We start from the raw sequence: 20623 nt of genomic DNA, 5'->3' as shown, positions 1-20623 counted from the left end.
AGTAATTTAATTTTCTTGTTCACTTTCCATAGATACTTCACAATGCAGATAGAGATTTTCATATTATTCTACCTATGGAACTTGTCTTTGTTTTCATAAATATTTGGGCTTAACTAAGGATATAAAAATCTATACAATGAGAAACTCTGTACAAGATTTATACTTTAAGAATTTTCTATCGATCTTTCTATTCCCTAACAGGTTACATTTCATACAAACTATGCATTACTAGTGTCACAGGGGCATTGATAAAAACACAAAAACCTTGCATGGATGGAGAAACCATACCCAGTCGTTATCCCACTTGAGAAAAAATATCTCACTCTCTTTTACGTTAATGTAAACTCTCTAGATTATTGCCTTGTCTGAGTTGAACTGAATTCTGCAACCACACTGGTTAAAAGCTCATTTAATCTACATGGGAAAATTTATTTCAAAAAATAGGCTAATTAGTAGTCTGCACTAGTGTACAGAGGCCCTAGGTAGTAAGTGCACAGAAGCATTTGTGAAAGATGAAGAATTCAAAAAGATATAACTTCAAACTAAACAGATTCAAAGTGAGAAAGAAATGTTACATCAAATCTACCCAATAAGAACTGATAATTTTGTCTGCAAAGCCCTAATCTTGTTTCCTGTTCAGGAAAAGATGACCTCAGTAATGTATAGAACCCTGTTTCAGACCAATATTTTATTGGCATGATTATTTTAATAATGGAAATTATCCCACTAAAATCTATTTACAAAATCAGTGAGTAAGATACCTCAGAGAGCTTCATCCTTCAGTCTCTTTTAGAAAAGCACTCCTTTTAGCCTAGAAGCACAGATTTTTGTATCAATGCCTTGGCAAAAAACAAAAGATAACTGTATTCTAAAAAGAATTTCTGAGTTTAATTTTCCACCTAATGTGCAGGAATACAATCAAGGTCCTTTCTTTAGGTGTATTTTCAGACTGTCTTGATTTGTGTATGGATAGGTCTCACATTAATCAGTGATGGTGCCACATTTGGATCATGCCTGTTCTGATACCATCAAAACTGGAGAAAAAGACATCATTCCCTCCCCTATTTTTTTTTTTCTGCCCATCCACCTTTCATTTCTAGGGGATGAGAAACCATGTCTAACTCAGGGAAAGGAATGAAACACAGACAAGCTACACAGCAATCTGCAGCTTAAGCCTGGCTAGAGATCAGCCTCTAAAGTGCTCCCTTTCAGAGAAGCAGCTTACCTACCTTCCATAAGTATGTGAAAGTCTGTTTCTTTTCTACGTTTTGTCAACACTTGTTTATCTCATCCTACCAAATCTCCTTGAATTGAGTTGTGTGTCTGCAAAATGAATCCAAAGCTCAAACAAGCCATTGACATTCTCTGCTCCCACCCAAGAGAAGTTTCATTTTTCTGCTGGCAATGATCCATGACATTTAAATTCTGTCTTCCACAACAGGCTTATAGAAAACTACAGAAAGAAGTACAGGGCCAGTGCAGGAAACATAACTTTATCACTTTCTTTTAAAGCAACTAGAAAAGCCAGTCAGGATAATGTGAATTTTTGTTTACTAGCTCATTTCTTGACTTTTTACATGACTGACTTTGGAACATGCTGTAGTATGTCATTTTCAAGATCCAGGCATGGTCTGCAGAACAACAATAATCTCCATGATGGTGAAAGAATAGCAGCCTTGAGACTGTACATGAGTTTGTCAAGAACCAATTTTAGACCCATTTTAGCAAGGCTAGCAGCTGCTGTTTTAAACGGAAGTGAAAAGGGTGAAAAACTCCCCCAATCAACCCAGGCTCTCAGCTTGCTTCTGCCTGGCCATGTTCATGCCACTACTGGTCTGAAGGGACTCTAAAACAGACGGTCTGGCTGTCTGGTGTATTTCTTCTCACTAACTCCTAATGTTAACTCAAGGCAAAGCTTCTCTTTGATGTGTTGCCTTAAGAAAGCAGCATTACCAGAAACCTTGTCTCTGGGGTCTACAGAAATTCAAGCTGTAGGGAAAATAAGTCCAGACTTCTGGAAAATTAATTTCCTTGAAGAGATGTCCCATTCAATGTCACCTGATAAAGCTCCTATGATTTCATGGCAGAACTCTGAGCACTCAAGTCTTCTTCCTGCTGACCTTTAACTCATGCTTTGCATTCCATATTTTTCCTTTTACATCTGACTAAAAAAGAAATTATTTCTTGCAATAATTTGTGAATCTGATGAGGAGCATATAGCTTTTTTCTTCTTTCCTGCAGCTCGCAATTCCCCTACCTCTTATATTTAATTGAATATTATTTATATAATAATAATACTAATGAAAATGAGAAAGATATGCTAAATGCATTCTTATAACTACAAATTCATGATTGCTTCCTGACATATGCTCTCCAGGGTTTTCCTCAAACTTGCTGTAAAAATGTTGGCATTCCCATGGGAAAATATTACCATGAAAAAATACGCTGTTTTCATATGCAGCCTATATTTATTTAACCATAGTTAAGCTCGGATATTTTTCTCATCCTTCTTCATAATTATATTTGTCATGTATGAATTCAACCATTTCTATATTTGTTGTTGGGCTGAGTAAAATAGTAGGGACCTTTTCAATGTTCCTCCTCTTTAACTCCCTCTTTCAATCATTGCAACTCTATTTATTGGTACCTTTCTATAGGTGGTAGAACTGGAGGCAATAGCGCAGGTGTGATCTGGCCAGAGAGGTTTAACCACAACGCTGTTGGGCAGAGTAATTGTTCCATTGCTTTACTATACAAGATCACCTTGTTTTTTACTGCCACTGCAATGCATTACTGGATCCTTCCTGGCTATTTGCTAGCTGTCAGCCCCAGATTTTCTCCAGCACAAGGCATTTCACATATCTCCTTCTTGAATATCTGGGCTTTGGAAGCATTTTGGTTCTGTTCTATAAACAAATCACATATTTCTGCCTGAACATGTGTCAGAGTATCCACGTATAGGAAAAAAAAAACCCAAAACTTTTAGTCACTACAACTAGGAACATGAAAATAGTAATATTTTCTCTGGCCAGTACTCTTTTGGTGAGATTTACTTGCTTTTCTCACCATTCTGCAGAAAGACAAAAGTGTTATGTTCCATATTTCCCAGACCAACAACCCAAAGAAGACATGTTGGCCTAATTAGTACTCATCAGCTCCTTATAAACACATGCATTAATTATCACTGAAAGATACTTGATACCATAGAAGACCTCATGCAAATTAGGCAACACTGGCTTTGCAGTTAACCTCGTCTTGAGTTCAGCCCACCTTTCAAACTCTTTTTTCCTTTCCAAGTATCTAAAGAGTTTTCAAGAACAGAAGGAAAAGGAGGAATTGTACCAAGACACTTACTGACCCCGAGTGATTCTGAAGACAGACAAATCTCTTTTCTCTTGGTTCCTATGGAAACATCCACCTCTACTCTCCTTTATCACCATATGCATTATTTCTCATGTCTCTAGGTATTTTATTTCTGCTTCCCAAAATGCTTGAATTAAATATACTCTCCATATTTACTCCTTATGTGATTTGACACTTCCTTTATCATCGATGGAAGCACTCAGCAAGATTTGGAGATAATCTTTCACTCACCCATTGGCAAAATCCCCATGATTTGACTGGAGGAAAGGATGGACTGTCAGAATTTCTACACAAATCTGTTCCTATTTTAGATGTGCTTCTTCCAAAAAGACCATGGGTGTTCACCACTTAGGTGAAGTGCTGAAGGCCACATCTACCACAGTAGGATGAACTGCTGAAGGCCATATGCACCTCTCTTCAGCATTAAAATCACATGTTGCCTGTGATATTAAAGGTAATAACTGTAAGCACACAATTCTGCGCATGTAGAAATGTGAAATACAGGTTGGAAAAACAATGTATTGCTTCTTTTTCTAGAGCAGAGTGGTACTTGTGATAGGTTCACTACTTTAATTGTACCTTTAGGACAAACACAGTATCAGAAGAAAGCATTACAGACTATGAGTGATATTACATACAAATCATTAATAGATCATTTCAGTACTGATGTATTTACTGTGAAGTTTAAATGAAGGGGGCACAGGAAGAAAGAAACCCTTTTCTGAATGCCGTAGCCTGAAACAGTGTTATCCTGTATCTACATGTGAGTTTTTACATCCCCTGATGAAAAGCAAATTTTATCTGACTTCAAGATAAATGGTTCTTCAAGTTTTTTGTTTATAACACTACTTCTACCTTCCCTAAAGAGAACTGTCCTTACCAAGGATATATCATCAATGAAAATTACATTGTGGTCTCATGAACAATTTTTTCAGCAACGGTACCTGAGGGCAAATAAAAATGTATGGCTGTGGATAAAGAGAGAGAAATGTTTTAAATTAGTTCTAATAACAAAACCAATTGCAACACCAAGTCATGAAATTATCACTAAACAGCAGTGATGGAACTGCATACTGAAGTGTGATAAGAAAGCAAGCTAAAGAGCAAGTGCTCAGCATAGTTCTAAAAAAAAGGAAGGCCCAAGTAACCTTCAACTTCCTTTCTTTTTGCACTCTGCATTCTTATTAGATGATGTGCAAAGAAAGAAACATTTATCATTTTAAAACTTGAGAAAATTTCAGAGAGGGCGTGTGTTTGGGGGCACATAAGTCTCAAGGTTTTCTTTTTGCCAATGTGCTGTACTGTTATTACACTCAGGGTGCACTGCTGACAGTCACTGTTCTGCAAAAATGACAGAAAATAGGGAACCAGAGTAAGCAGTTTCACTTCTTGTGCACAAAATGTCAACTTAGCTGTTATCTTATGGCCTAAGCGATTAGCAGAAATACACAATCATTTCTGAAGCTGTTTACTGTATCTGCCACAGAGGCAGCCAAATTCCCAAGCTATCTGAAATCCTCTGCTTCCAATTCTCAGGGTTGCTTGCTTATATTAGAGATGATGCTTCAATCTCTCACAGTGATTTTGCTGCCAAATTTTTGTGTGTTGCTGTATTATTTTCTCACTCACTTCCCTTTAAGTCATGTTCTCTTTTACCAGAAGGTTGAAGTGATCGGGCACTTTTCAGTACAAAGCCACCAATCAAACATTTGTTGCATAATTTAAACATGTGAGGAAGACACTACCTGTACAATTCCATTGTGTTGTTTACTCAACATACTGAGATAAAGTCCCTAAGGGCACTGTAAGCATTAAAAAAAAAAAAAAAAGAATGAAAACAAAAGTTTTTCCTTTCTCATTCTCTTACTCCCTCATTACTCACTGGGCTTTCTTCCAAAATTCTGGAGGTCAATGTGAGGGGCTTTTTATAACTTAATGCTTAGAATCTAAATCTACACTTGTTTTTTCTTCAAGTAAAAGAAAAAAATGCAAAACATTTCTCTCAGTTATAGACTTTTCTGAAGAGAAAGTTGGATTCTTAGCTCCAGTGGGACTTACATTTTCTTTTCTCTCCTCAAAATGTGTCTGGTTTTCATAAGGCCTTTAATTATCTAATATAAAATTGCCTGATTTGTCTTTCCTAATGTCTCATTTAAAGCAGAATGCTTAAATCTGCCCCCTCTGACAGTCTGTAGCTAAAGTAATATTTTATTTTTTAATTCTGAGATAATTTATTATGATAAATAAATTACTTTATTATGGTAGTGAATTACATTCATAATTGCTATTTTATTGGCTTCAGGACTCATTAAAAATATATGTTTCTGTGTAGTAACTATTTTGCACCAATGCATCTTAGTACTGTGCTTTTTAAAAATAAATACTATGTTTGTAATAAAAATACTGAATTTATATGCTATTATTCACCTAGGCAGAGACATGATCATCTACAATACATACTTGTGAGACACTCCCTGGAGAATCTCAGCAAGAAAAAAAGAAGGGTTAACATTCTTTGGGTGGACATGGGACAAACTCCAGTACAAGTCCTCTGACCCCTTATTCTTTATGTGAAATTACATCCAAGCACCAACTGTCTTCCATTAAAAGACTATTTGGAAATTGTATTACCAAACATTAAAGAAAAGCTTTATCTGGGGACACCACATGTGTATCAACACTTCAGGATTTCTGAAACTGTCATCTGTGGAAATCACAGGTTAAAAACATCACCACACCCTTCTTTGGAGCGTACACATTTTTTCACCAGTTCATAGTAGGGATATGATGGAACAGGCAATAAATCAAACTCTAAAAATGGTGTTCTATAGAAAGGGAATGTGTTTGCTGTTTATATTCACATAATGGTAAACTGAAAAAAGGGTGTCATCTTGCAGAATTCCTCTCTCATAAGTGTGCATCACACTTAAGAATTTTATGCTGAACCAGAAGCAACTGTGAGAAAAAGGCAAAAAACACTCCTTCAACTTTTGAGCTTTTTAAAAAAAGTCTTTAAGAAATAGTGCACTGTGTTTTGCTTCAGTAATAGTAGAAGAAAAATCTCCGTGCAGGTTTACCACTGAACAGCCACAGTGGTATTTGTTCCAGACTTAAATGTCCTTCCCACTGACTTTGATTGACAAAGGAAGTCAAAGATGCCAAAGATTTTGTTCCTCATGGAATCGACCAAAAAACTTTGATATATCTGCATTAGGCAGAACAATGACTGTTTTAAAGAATTTTTCCCCGAAAGTAAAATCTTAAATCCAGAGCTTTGAGCTGTGCTCCCTATATAATATGAGAGAATTAAGTGCCTTATATGTATGATCCGAGAGATCACACCCTTACCTTGGGAAGCAATCGGACAGTCAAAATAGAAATCCAAAGGCGTACATTCTGGGGTTTTCTCATCATATTGATGCCTGTCAGCCAGGACTGCCCATGACATAAGGGTAGTCACAGAGAATTGCTTCCCTCCTAACACTTTGTCTGAGCATGGGTTTGTGGGGTGGGATGTGAGAAGTCATTTTGGGCCAGTCAGTTTTCATGTGGACAGTTTTCATGTGGACATCTCCATGACATGCAAAGGAGTAGTTATTTAATTGCCTTAGCCAAACATGGAATCTGATATGACGTTGTTTCTGCACAAAAATGCTTGGGGATCACACTGGACCTTGCAGTATGCTGTGTAAGATCTGAAAAACTCTTGGAAGTAACTTACTCACCTGCAGGGAGCAATGTGAGTACCTTATTAGTCACCTCCTGACCAATGGTCTTAACCAGAGCAGTGGCAGAGGCTGTGCTTTTTTTTAACTTTGAGGAGAGTGCCACTGTACAGGTTTGGGAGCTGAGCTGAAGGGCAGCCTAGTTTCATTCTCAAAGTAAAAGCTAAGCAGCAGCAGTAATGAGCAGGATTCACTTGTCCATCAATGGCAAGCTAACTGCAATCTTTTTAGTGACCATGTGTAGTGGCCAGGTCATGTTTCCTGTCACCAAAACGCAAGAAAAAGCACTCTACAAGTCCTGCTCTGAGCTGAACAGTTCTCAAGTAACTCAGGCTGCAGATTGCTGCTTCCTTAGCAATTACATTCAGGAGTGTTCCCCAATTTCTATCTTAAAAGTCAGCTGTCAGTTCCAATTGCCAGTTCTTCCCTTCCACAACTTTTCAGTTAATGGACTGATTTCTGAACTGACCTGGGGTTTGCTTAACCATAATAGGAAAGTTCATTCAAAATAGAATGTCGGGCTGTCTCTAACTCAGCTGATAAAATCACTCCCCTTGCAATGACAGAAACATCAATATGTAGAGAAAGTAAGGAGAGTTTTTAGTGTTATTGAAGCATTAGATGGATGCTGGGTTTTGGAAATAAGAAAATTACTCTCTCCCTCGCAGTGTTAGGGCAAAAGGTATTCAACATGCTTACATTGGCAGCAAGAAAATTGACATAACAAGGTTTTCTGGCTTTAGAACCTGTATCCACTAAAGCAGGTAATCTAGCTGCTAGCCTGGTGAAAATTACCTGTTTAGTGATACTCAGTGGTAACTGATTTCTAATGCAAACGTTTATTGCAGTCATTAGTTTCAATATCTTTCCTATTTGCTTTTGCTAGTGGTGATGATTTTGTTTGTTGAGTTTTTTCATTATCCTTTATTCCAAAACTTGAGTCTTACCAGGCCAGAGAGTCTCAGGTTAGAACAATTTATGATCAGATCTCATCACATTATAATACCTCTACCTTTCTCATGTTGCCAGATTTACAGACCTAGAAAGTGATGGTCTGAAAGAGATTAGTTGGATTATTAGGACTCCAGATTTGCAGATAAAAAGGCTGGGGTTTCATCCTCCCAACCCTCCAAAGAGATCAATTCTTCTAAATCATTTAGTAGGAAAGGGATTTGACTGAATTTGTGTTCTCTATGATTTTAATTTATAGAATCAGACCAGTGGAAGAAGACCTATGTTAGCAATATGGATTTAAACAGTTTAATGACCATATAAAATTCCTTTACACCATTTTCATAAATAATGCTTGGGCTAAAAAAACAACCTAATAAATATTTAGAAAGAAACAGAAAAGGAAAAAAATGCAGTTTGCTAAAGTTATCACTGAATGTAAAACTGAGATTCCTAAACTATAATTTTCAAGTAGCATGTGCCACTGAGCCATTAGCATGCACAGAGTGCAGGTCTTCACCACGTCTTGAGGGTGATATTCTTACAAGAGATTTTCACTACAGCCAGCCTTCTGATGGAAAACTTTGAGTGAATCAGCACCCATTCATTTTTCCTTCCTTGGAGTCTCTGACAAGTAGTAGTTTTGTGATATTTATCCATTAGGAACCCAGTAGAAATTAGCAAAATCTTTCACACATATCGCATAGTTTAAGGCAAAGATTTATTTCCTGGTATTTTTGATAGTTAAATTGTGCTAAATTATAAGGTGAAGTTTTAATGACACAGGACTCTATTCAAGTGTTGTCAATGAAATACCTTGCTCTTCTTTGCAGTTAATTAGGGTTAGCTTTAAAATCTCATCAAGGTCAAGTATTTCTGATCAAATTTGAAAAAGAGATTGACAGGCAGTACTGGACTTTTTAGTAATAGTATCTCTTGTTTTTATATGATTTTGGATTTGGAGATCATTTTTCCACATGAAAAATGACACGGAAAATCAAAAAGTTACACAGATCTATTTGAAGTTGCTGTTTATATGATTTCCAGCTATATCAAAGACACCTAAAGGATTCTTTGTAAAAAATTCTTGGTACAAAGTAGCTAAAAGATTTTGGTGTAATGGGCAACGTTCTGAGATGGTGAACAAACTGGTAAATCAGATGATGGTGGATGTGAGAGGCAGCTCCAGCACATATAAATGTTAATGTCATTGAAAAACATGAGTATGAAGGGGCATGCAGTTTCTACTTTATAAATATATAAATTTCACTGACACTGTAAGAAAAAAGTATTGGAACAAATTTGCCCTCCCCAGTAACCCTCCTCTGTGATATATACCTTGATTCACTACATGAAACCACATTACCAGGTATTAAAATGGAAAATTTCCATTAGATGTGATTCTAAATGCTTAGAAGTTCTTCAAAAACTCTTCTGAAAGCCTCATCTAATTTTAAATTAAAATCCATGCTTGTCTGTCTTTTCACCTGAGATGAAGGACATTACACCACTGAATAGGCATCTCTGGCCTCCAAAATAAACCTTCCTAGAAAAAGAGATACGTCTTGTAATCTGCTACCCTGTATGAAAATTAAATATTTGCTTAATTTTGAAAAATAATTGGCATTCTTCTTTTTAGACAGATTTTAGCAGCGCTGGAAATTGCTCCTGTAATCTAAAGTAGAGGCCAGAATCTCAACTAATGTAAAAGATTTTTAGTTCCATCAAATTCAAAGTTGCAAGCCAGTGCACACCAACTCTGAATCCAGTAAAGTTGTATGTTAAGCTTCATTCTATTTGTGGAAATGGAAGGATGAAGATATGATGTAGCCAGATTGCTCCTTCCTAGCATTGTCAAGATTGTACTGATGTTGCAGTACAAGTCTGACCAGCCATTTTAACAAAGAGAGATTTGTTTAAACCAAGTATGTGTGTGCCTTGCAGGCCTGTCTCAGAGAAGATAGCAATTTCCTCTTGCCCTTTTTCACACTCTTTATACATAGTTTTATGAAAAGCTATAATATTCCCAGAGACATAGAAAAGATCCAGCCAGTCTTACTTACTCAGAACTGAAAGTTTTAAGGTTAGTCTTGAGGGACATTACTACACTGCAGGTCAATAATGCCTCATAACCTTTGCCATGCCTCCTGAGGGCAAACACACATATTGTCATACCCCATTCTGCTCTGCTACAGATGAAAGCCTTTGGAAAGGCTGGCTTAAGGTTAGGAGCCGTATGAAGGCATGCCCCCAAGGATGCTCTGTTAGGGCACCAAGCTCGTGTGGAACAGCAGCAAGTTTGCCTCCCCTGAACCTTGCTCTGTGTATCACTTTATCTTTGAAGCAAAGGTACTAAAGGAATTCTTGGCTCTAACAGAAGATGACAAAATGTTTTAGATCCATGCTTCCCAGACCAGGGAAGCATCTGAGACTTCTCTGCTCATAAACACTACATTTCAAGGCTGAGAAAGAAGACACAGGGTGGGAGGGTTGGTTTGGGGTGGGGAGGCCAGTTTAGGTGGGGGTTTAGGTTGGGGGAGATTGAATTCTATTCAGTTTAAGATTGACTATGTTCTACTCCATTTTGAAGTTTCTCAGATAAGGATAAAAATTGTGCCGGGAATTTTTCAGTGGAGAATCATTTCCATTTTGTAATGCACTTATTTCAACAACCTTATCTTAACCTCCTGAACTAAAATGACCATACTAGATTTTGCTTCAGTGACAGGCTAGCGTGATAAACTCTGTTTTTAAGTTACAGTCTATTGGATTATAGAAGTGAAATTAAAAATAGCCATTTGACTTATTGAGTCATAGCTAAAGGAAATCTAGACTACATTTATTGTACTTTCTGCTTACAGTTTCCTTCTTATTTATTGTGCATTTTGGTAAATCAGGATGTCATATTTCCTTTCCATTTAAAAATTATTCCATTATATTGAAAAATAGAAATTATTTTTAAATTGAAGGGAGCAAAAAAAATTCTGCCTTGCCTCATAAGTCCATAGAAAATCAAGGTAAATTATTGTTCTCTGTCTTCTGCTAATAGCAGAAGTCTTGCTGCAAAATTAACCTTCCTATGTAGGCTGCATTGCTTAAATTCTAAAACGCTTGGATCATGGGTCCATTTTCACTGATAGGAACCACAAAAATTAGCAGAGAAAACCATATCTTCAGCTGACATAAAAAAATTGCACTGAGCTGAAGTCTGTTGTTCTGTACTGATCTGAACAAATTTCAAATCTGGTCTTTTAATGCGTAGGAGGAAAAGTTCAATAGTTCAAGAAGTTTATATTGCAACAAACCTTTCTGATTTGGCTGTAAGAAATCTGTTTCAGAACCAGTCTGCTTCCAACTATCAAAGTTTGACCCCAAAAGTTAATAACAGTGCATTGCACTCCCGAAGTAGAGGGTTTAAAAATAATTAATCATTTTGAAGGAGCACTGTTGCCATATTTTTTGCAGGGTTTTTTCCCATCTACATTTCCTACCAAAGGATTTTCTTTCAGATTTGGAAGAGATACAAAATCTAAACTATCTTTTTTTTTTCTCTACTGTTGCAATGTCCATTTCCTTCTTGGTTAAAGTAAGGTGCAGCTTTAAGGCTTTCTCTAGAATCAAGAGAAATCCTTGCCAACCTCACAGAAATAAACACAATAAGGATCATACTAGGAAACATGGACAGAAGATGCCAAGACATGTTGACGTGGTGTTGCATTTTCTTGTCCAACTTTAAAGAAGAGATAATTTGCTGTTAACAATATGTTTATTTTCTATGAGGATTAATTACTCTTGTCAAATTGTTTTTAGGCTCACTCAAGCACATTCTGATTTTCAGGCTGCTGAGCATTGAATCAGGACTATTACATCTCAAGTGCCAAGCATTTGTCACCTAATCATCCCTTTCCACACAGTCCAAGCCCACACCTCATCCAGGAATTTTGAAAACTTGTTCCATACTCTATGTAAGCCCCACCTCCAAACCAGTCCTTCATTTCGCAACTGAAGCCACTGCAGTAGAGTCTCGCACAGCAGAAATTATTAAACTCAAGTTTCTTTAGTGGCTCAGTGGGACACAGGCAGGCTCAGCACTTCAGAAAAGAAGGCCACTTATTTAATCAGCTAAATGTAGATTTAAGTCCCTATTGTTGAGAATCTAGGCTGCAGAATATGAGCCATTTTCACAGGGACACCCTGGCCCCTTTTTCAATGCTCTAGCAAACAAAGCAGCTGTAAATCCAGCTGGGTTTATGGCTCTGTTGTATTACTGGAAAAGCAGAAAGCACCCAAAGAACACTAGTGAACCTGTCCATATATATCAAATACCTCAACATTGTCATTTTTAACTGTCAGATTTTTCAGATAAATAAATTTGTACCTTTAATGTTGGTTGTATAATGGACAAGGACAGTTAAAGAAGAAATTCCTGCTTTCTTTGCCTTTCCACTACTGAAATCTTGGCTTTTCTAGCAACAATTTGCTTTCCTGAGAGCTACCTGTCTAGAACTTCTGGTTGCAAAGTGATGCCAATATATAAATGATTTCACCTTTAAGTGTATGTTAGAATAGATAGCACAATAGACGCTTTCATCATCACCAGTCAAAGAGCACATAGAGAGTAACACTCTGTACTTTTTCAACACCAGAAACGGTGCCTGTGAAGGTATCACAAAACATTCTGTGATGGAGATGAAAAACCAGGTCTGTCACACAGCTGAAGGTTTAGTCAGCCATAGTTAATGTCCTTCCTATGATAAAGTGTGTTCATGCACACTTATATGTGCTATTCATATGGAGTCACACTCTGAGAAATAATCTGTCATTTTGCGCTGGCTTGAGCATCTCTCCATCAGTTGTTTGCAACCATTTAACTATTCCTATTTGTTTGGCACACACATGGGGGCCTGATTTGATGAGAGTATTCACAGCACACACAAAATTGCAGGTGAAAACTTTTAATCTGATCAGACCTTTGCCTTGTTGTACGTCACAGCTGGCAGACAGCCCTGCCATCGAACATGTCAACTCCATAGTTAGAAACTAGTTAGGCAGTAAGCCAAATCACAGAGCTATACATTGAATTGCAATAGATATATTCTGACTACATAATTGGTATATTCTGTACTGGGAGCAGTCACTTCACAGTTACTTCATTTTCCACTTTGAGGCAACACTTCCCTAAAGAGTATTTCAGTTCAAATATATTCACAATAGAAAAAAATCATAATAAATAACAAGTAGTAATAAATCACATATGAAACATTTAAAAAGTTATAACAAGTTGTACAATTTTCTGGAAATGTATTCTCAGTGCAATATACTGTCAGAGGCATTAGAGAGCTAAAAATCTATTTATGCTAATTATTTCTGTCACTAGAAGGGAAGCCAGCTGGGAATAGTCACAAACATAGATATGGCTTGTGTTTTCTCCTCTAACAAAACCATGCAATGGCCTTCCCAAGGGGCCCAGTATATCACCACAACTGCTAGCAGCAGCCAGCACATGCACTCTATGAAAACATCCATGTCTTTAGCTACAAATCACAACTTTTGTATTTGCTTCTATTGCAAGCAGGATGTTTCCACTTGTTTTTAAAACAAATATAACAACTTGAATATTTTACTTCTATAAGAATCAAGCAATTTTTCACTTCAGCAGAAAGAAGTTGATGTGCAGCCATGACAGCATCACTTTTTGATAATACCACCACAGCTTTCTGTCCTACTTTTGCACTTTTCCTTCAACTAAGATTTGCTGAAACTCCTTAAGCATACTCCTATTTTCATTCTTTTTTAAGCCAAACCATCTCCTTCTTTGCAGATGAAAGAAGGACTTGTGTGAAAATATTTACAACTCCCTCAGCTGCTGTGATAATTTGTGTTAGCTGCCTTTTCATCCATCACTGAACCAAAGAGCTGAAATCAACACAAAAAACTTCCTTTTATGATTCTCTTGACCATGCCTTTGACATGTCTTCTCTACCAGAGGCAGAGATAGTTCCCTGTGCAGAAGATGGACATCTACCAATGAAAGTAAAAAAAAAAAAAAAGTAGTGTTTACACAATGCAGAGAGCAGGAAATGTGTGAATTTCAGTATCAACATACAGCAACCAAATTTCTGAGTAAGTAGTAAGCGCCAAGATAAATGACTTAGTGCTGTGTGCCAGCCACACCAGACACCAGTGATAGGTACTCTGCCTTGGCCATAAATATCTGTTTCATGTTCTGGACTGTGAGGTGACAGGGTTTAGTTTTGGAACTTTGATTGACTGCAAAAATTCTCAAGAGGCAGAGCAAGAACAAAAGGGCGTTTATTAATATAAAAGTAGCATTCATGGGTTGTGCCAGGACCCCTTCATTTATTCAAAGATAAAACTAGAAACAGTTCCTTCCTCACAGATACAGTAAGTTATGGTCCTGATTTACAGTGTGTCTGCAGTAAGTGGCTATGTGCATGTTTTTGTCCCACTGTAAATGTGAAGTTCCAAAGGATGAGGAGGGGGAGACACATCCTAAAATTAGCTATGTGTTTCAATATGGGCTATAGGATATTTTTCTTCACCTTGAATAATACTTTATTATTCAAGTAATACTGCTGGAATGCAAATACATTGCTATAATTTGGAGACAGATGATAGATAGATAGATAATAGATAGATAGATAGATATACAATATCCACACATGAGCAAGCCAGCCCAGTTGGAACACAGGGGAAAAAAATTGTGCCAGCTATAATTCCATGAGCTGTATTCAAGATATCTGTGCTATTTTGAAAACTCAGCTATTAATAGCTATATGTATATTTAATAATATGCCCCTGTTTGCATATGTTAAAAATTCCAAGTCTTCTTTTTGACAGTAAAATTGTCATAAATTTACTTGTTCGACTTTAGGGAAGGCTGGGGTCTGAAATAGCAGCGGTGTCACAGGTTAAATCGGCTCCAGTGTATGCCTGCTAGCTAGGTCTTCTGATCATCAGCTCAAATTCTGGGAACAGGATGAATGGTGAGTTGAATTTCTTTGCTGTCTTTCCCTAACATATGTGTGGCATCACTCGTTATATCCTGGGTAAGGTATTCAGTGCATTGAAAATGCACCAAAAAGATAATGCTGATAAAAAAACCCACTCAGAATAACTGGCTGTGTAAGCAAATCTAAAGTCTTTTGGAGAACTAATAGTTTGGGATTTAAACATTTTCAAAATGTTTATAGATTAATCTATGTAAATTCTTAATTCTTTCACATTATTTAGAAACATAACAAGTACAGTGTACAGTGGGAGTAATATTATGTTTAGGTGTAATAAGAATAATATTGTATAATTCTGTAATATTTTAAAATATTCTATTTATCATTTTATTGCTTAAGCTTTGATAGCTCTGATTAGTTGATTTTTTGTTTGGTTTTTTTTTTAATCAAGACATCCTCAGTTTCTTAAAGTTTTGGCTTAAAATTTGTGATAGCAAATATGATTCCAAATTAAAAAGGAGAATTTCAATATTAATTAATTTGATGGGCACAGTTTATAAAGTAGAAAAAGTACTGAATATTCAGGATAAATGAAATTTTTTTTCTTGCTTTTTCCTACTTAGAATGAGGATTTAGCAATAACATAATTATATAATTTAATATAGTCAGTTACAATCCCAACCTTGGTATAATACATAATGCTCACTATACTACAGCTCTGATTTTATGATAAACCATCTGGCTTTTTCAGCTCTGATATGATATGTGCTGACCACTGCTGGGAGAGGTTGCCTAAAGGAAAATACATATCCTGGCAAAATCATCAGGAATTAGCCTGATAAAAAATGGTGCATGAGAAGATGATGTTGGAGGAGAAGTGGTCTTTTTGTGACAAATTCAGCCCTTGAAATACCTTGATAAAATGCAGTTTTCAGTGAAGTAATCCACAGTCTTGACCTTCAATGTTGTTCTATATCACCTTCTATATATGCATAATGGCTCTATGTTTCATCAAGAGAAGTTAGTCTGTTCACAGCAATGCATGCACCTGAGTACTCCTAGTTTGGAGGGATGTCTCTGCTTTTAAAACTCACAGTCACCTTTTCCTGCAACATGTGGGAGTTTTCCCAGCCTGAAACGCGTGAGTGGTGACATAAATGTTAACATTAAATTCAGATATCACTGTTCCAAATGTCTGAAATGCAAAAAGCTATGTCTAGTTCTCTAGTTCTCTAGTTCACATGCTAAATGTCTCCTATGTACCAATGTTTATAATAAGAACCTTTCCTAATCATTGATGATCAGAGCACAGGGCACTTCTTCTGCAGGCTGAGAGACCTGGGCTTGTTCAGCCTGGAGAAGAAAAGGCTCTGAGGAGACCTTAGAGCACCTTTCAATACCTAAAGGGTCTAGAAGAGAGCTGGAGATGGACTTTTTATAAGGCCATGTAGTGACAGGACAAGGGGAAATGGCTTTGAACTGAAATGGGAGTAGGTTTAGATCAGATATTTGGAAACTTCCTCGTGGAAAGTTTCTCTGTCCTTGGCAGTGGGATTGGAATTAGATGGATCTCTAAGGTCCCTTCCAACCCCAATTATTCCATGTCTCTATGATTGTAATTTTCTGTGATTTGTGGAGTTCATACAATTTACTGCCCCCATCCACTGAGATGGTTTTACAGCAGTTGTGGTGGGCAACTGGCAAGAAACAGAGAAGCTATGTAGCTTTTATTTGAGTAATTGACGTTGCAGGAAAGCTTTGGAGAACATAAACTTTCTTTAGGATTTTTTTATCCAAATTAAGCATTGTACTGACAGCTTGAACATTTTGAATGGATGTCAGTTAATTAACTACCGTGGCAGTGAGTTGACAAAACCCTGTTTCCTTTAACAAAGAAACTTTACAAGATCCTTAGTGCATCTTACTGCCTAACAGAAACATCTGCATAATTTCTAAGCCATCTATCAAACAGGCATCTGAATGCTAGCCACAGTTAAGCAAGCTACATAAAAAACATTAGACTATGATTATACTCGTTCCATGACAGGAAACTTGTTTATTAATATGGGGTTTTAAATGCCACACCACAAGTTAAAAGCTTGATGCACATTAAAATACAGCACATATTTCAACACTGGATTTCAACATATATTGTTCAGCACTTCTTACCTAATAAAACTTTACTTGTTTCTTCAGAGAATATCTTATTCTCTGTAACTACAGATTTTTGGGTTTGGGGGAAGAAGAGAAAATAATGACAGATCATAAGATATCTTAATTCTAACTCATGAATTTTTTAAAAAATACTTTCCCTATTATAAGGACCTTACAAAAAAAATTTCTTAGTTTCACTGGTAAAACCTTGAACAAAATTCAGTTGAATATTGAGCCATGTATTCTTTTTTTTTTTCTTCGTTTCTCTTCTGCTCATTTTTAGTTCTTGAATTTATGATAATCAGCTCTGTTTCTTTCTTTATATTTGCATTCTATTTTTGTAAGGGATGCTGTCTTGGAGCACTGATGTTCAAAACTGAAGGGTGCCAGACCCAAATCCCACGCTGTGTGGTAGTCTGAAAGATTATCTTCCACATTACAGTGATTAAATTAGACCAGACAGTACCACAGACCCTGATGTGCATGCAGTTAATACTTTGAAAGGACAGAAACTGTTCCCAACAGCTTCAAAATTGTCCAGCACAGAGTGGCTGCTGTGTGGGCTTTTATCCTCCTACAGATAACGTCAAGCATATCTACTGCTGTGTGCATTCTGCAGCCTTGATAAGAGGAAGAAGAAAACTTTTCAGGACCACAAGACACAGCTAAAACTAGAGCTTTCTCTCTAGCAGATTTTTGGGATTAAAACAGTATTTTTTTTAGTTTTATAGATATTGAGGCCATAAAAGCATTTGGATTCGGTTTTTGGTTTTTTTCTGGAGTTCCTACTAGAAAAGTCTATGCAGCTGCAATGCATTTAATAATTACATTAGTCTTAAACAACAAGAAACACAACCACAGTATACAATGACCTTAGAGATAGGACAGATAATTACTGTGCAGTGACAGAAAAAACTTCAGACAGCAAAGCTGTTGCCTTTACTGTTAGTGATAATGCAGCACATTTAAGTTATGTAATAGATTTATATGCCAAATCAATCTTTTCCTCAGCACAGTCCTAGGAAAGCACCTTTGTTTCTATGCACCCTCTAAAGTACATGCCTCTGTAAATCATCAGTCCATGTTATTACTAGTCTTCTGCATTTACTCTGTAACATTTTGGAAGGTAGCTTAAGCAAAATGACCTGAAGAACTGCAATGCATTTCATGGACTTGAAAACACCACTGGAGGGAGAGGAAGGAAGCAATCTATTGCAAATGCCCACCTATCCTTTTTTCATTATTATTTTGTTTTGCTTTGCTTTATTGGTTTTGTTTGGGAGGTTTTTTAATGTAGTTTTCTCCTAAGGAGATGAAGGCACTTTGATGAAAAACATAAACAGGTTATATACTCCCAAATTAAACACATGAAGTGAGCATAGCAGGAAGAGAAATATCTGTATTAGGAGGCTAAAATCCACATAGAACCTGTCTTGTGACTGTTGCTTTGTCTTGATCCCATGTTTTCTTTGGCAGTGAGGGCAACTTAAGTTACTTATGTTCCCAACAGTCCTCCCAACAATTAGATATATTTGTTTGAGGAGATTTGAAAGGTTTGGTAAAACTCTTTGCTGTTGCTTTGGGATGTATTTATTTTTAACCAGCAAGGCTTCAGGAACCTGCTAAAGAGCCTGGCACCTCAGCCCGCAGTAGCACAGCTGAGGCAAAAGTTGAACAGAGAGGTGGCAGAGGACAGAAAAGGTCAAGGGAAGAAGAGAGCTCAGCTGAGCAACATAAACATGTAGTTACACCAGAAGTCCATGGCCTCATTTTTGGCAGCCAGTGCTTGGCCCTGAGGATGCCATCAGGCTCTGAATGTTCCTCCCACCCAGTGACTCCACCCCTGTCCTCAAAGTCAGCACTAACATGGTACAGCCGCCCTGGGACCAGGGACCAGGATACTGTGAGAGGGCTATACAGGATGAGCTGCTGGTCCCCCTTCCTCCCTTTTTGCTCCAGAGCTGCATTTACACTCAGGTCCTTGCCTGAGCTACGTGTCTGTGTGTCTGCACTGGCTGTGTGTCTTGCTGATCCTGACCTTGATTTATTTCCAGGTTGTCCCTGGACCTATCCCGTCCCTATGCAGCCACAGAGGGATCTGAACTGGAGCAGACCCTGGTACTATCACTGGACCTGTTCTGCTCTTCTTGCTGGAGTCCCACGGGGCTGCATCCTGTGTGTGTGAGGGCACTGCCACACTGTCACCCATACACACAGCTCTCTACTGCTGCTGCTGCATCTGGCTCTGTTGTTCCCTGATATCCTGCTTCCCAACTGCTTCAACAGATGCAGCAGGTCTAAGTTACATCTGCTGAAGGCCTGCTCTTGTCTGTGCAGTCCTCTCCTTTACCCACAAATTATGGTACTTTTCTAAGTCTTATAAAGTCCCTTGTTCAAGCTGCCATTAAGGCAGCTCCAATAAATCACTGGTTTATTGTCTTGTTTTGTTTTATTTTGGCTTGGTTTTGTTTGGTTTAACCTTGCTTTTGGTGTGAGGGACAAGATAAAAAGGAGTTATTGAGGCCAGCAAGTCACTTCTTAGATCCCCTTAGCTGCAGTGAGAACATTCATTTAAGGCTGAATGAAAGCTCCTATGCAGGTATGAAAGTTCTTTAGTCCCTAACCCAGCTTAGTCCTTAATCACAGAAATGAACTGAAGGAAGACTGACTGAATTTATCAACTGATGATTAAGGTACTTCTGTTCAAATTAGTATTTTATTAGTTATTCAAAATAGATCAGCTGCGACAAGAGCTCATAAACTAACTCTGTAATATACCTAGGTAGAAGGTTAGGGCAGTAATACATAAGCAAAGACAGCTGGATTAATAAATGCTTCTGAAGAGAGAGAGCAAAGTCTTTTAAATTAAAAGTAAACATTATTTTCTCCTTTCTTTTCTGCCAAACCTCTAACTAAACTTGATCTAAACTCATAAACTATTCCAGTCAAATTCGAAATTATAATGCGCAGCAAATAAAAAAATCATTTATTTTCTCCTCTGTATTTTCAAGGTTTCAATGTTGCTGAAATAATCCTTCATAGATACGCCCCCCCATAAGTGAGACTTTCCAGCAGTAGCTGCAGGTGGCAGCTGTGTTAAACCATTGGAAAGGACTCTGGTACATGATTCCTTCCCAGGCAAGCTGAGGAACTTCTTTCCCCTGCCTCTATCCCCTGCCTGTATCCCCTGCCTCCCCTGCAAAAGATTGTTACAGGGGCAGCAGAGCAAGTAGTAGGTCTACTCCTGAGAGCAAGTCTACTCATAACCAAGGGAAGCAAATTAACTTATCACATATTTCTGTTTTAAACTTCAATCACCTAGCAAGCATATCCCTTGATGAACTCAGGCAGTAACTTCAGCTGGAGCTGGTAACTGGATTTATAATCTTTCCAGTCTCTGCTCCCAAGTCCAGCACAAGTTCTGTAGGTAGGGTAGGATAACTTCACATCATCAAGTAA

Source organism: Camarhynchus parvulus, chromosome 2 (genome assembly GCF_901933205.1).
Source record: "Camarhynchus parvulus chromosome 2, STF_HiC, whole genome shotgun sequence".
Taxonomy (NCBI): domain Eukaryota; kingdom Metazoa; phylum Chordata; class Aves; order Passeriformes; family Thraupidae; genus Camarhynchus; species Camarhynchus parvulus.
This window is presented reverse-complemented; position numbering follows the sequence as displayed.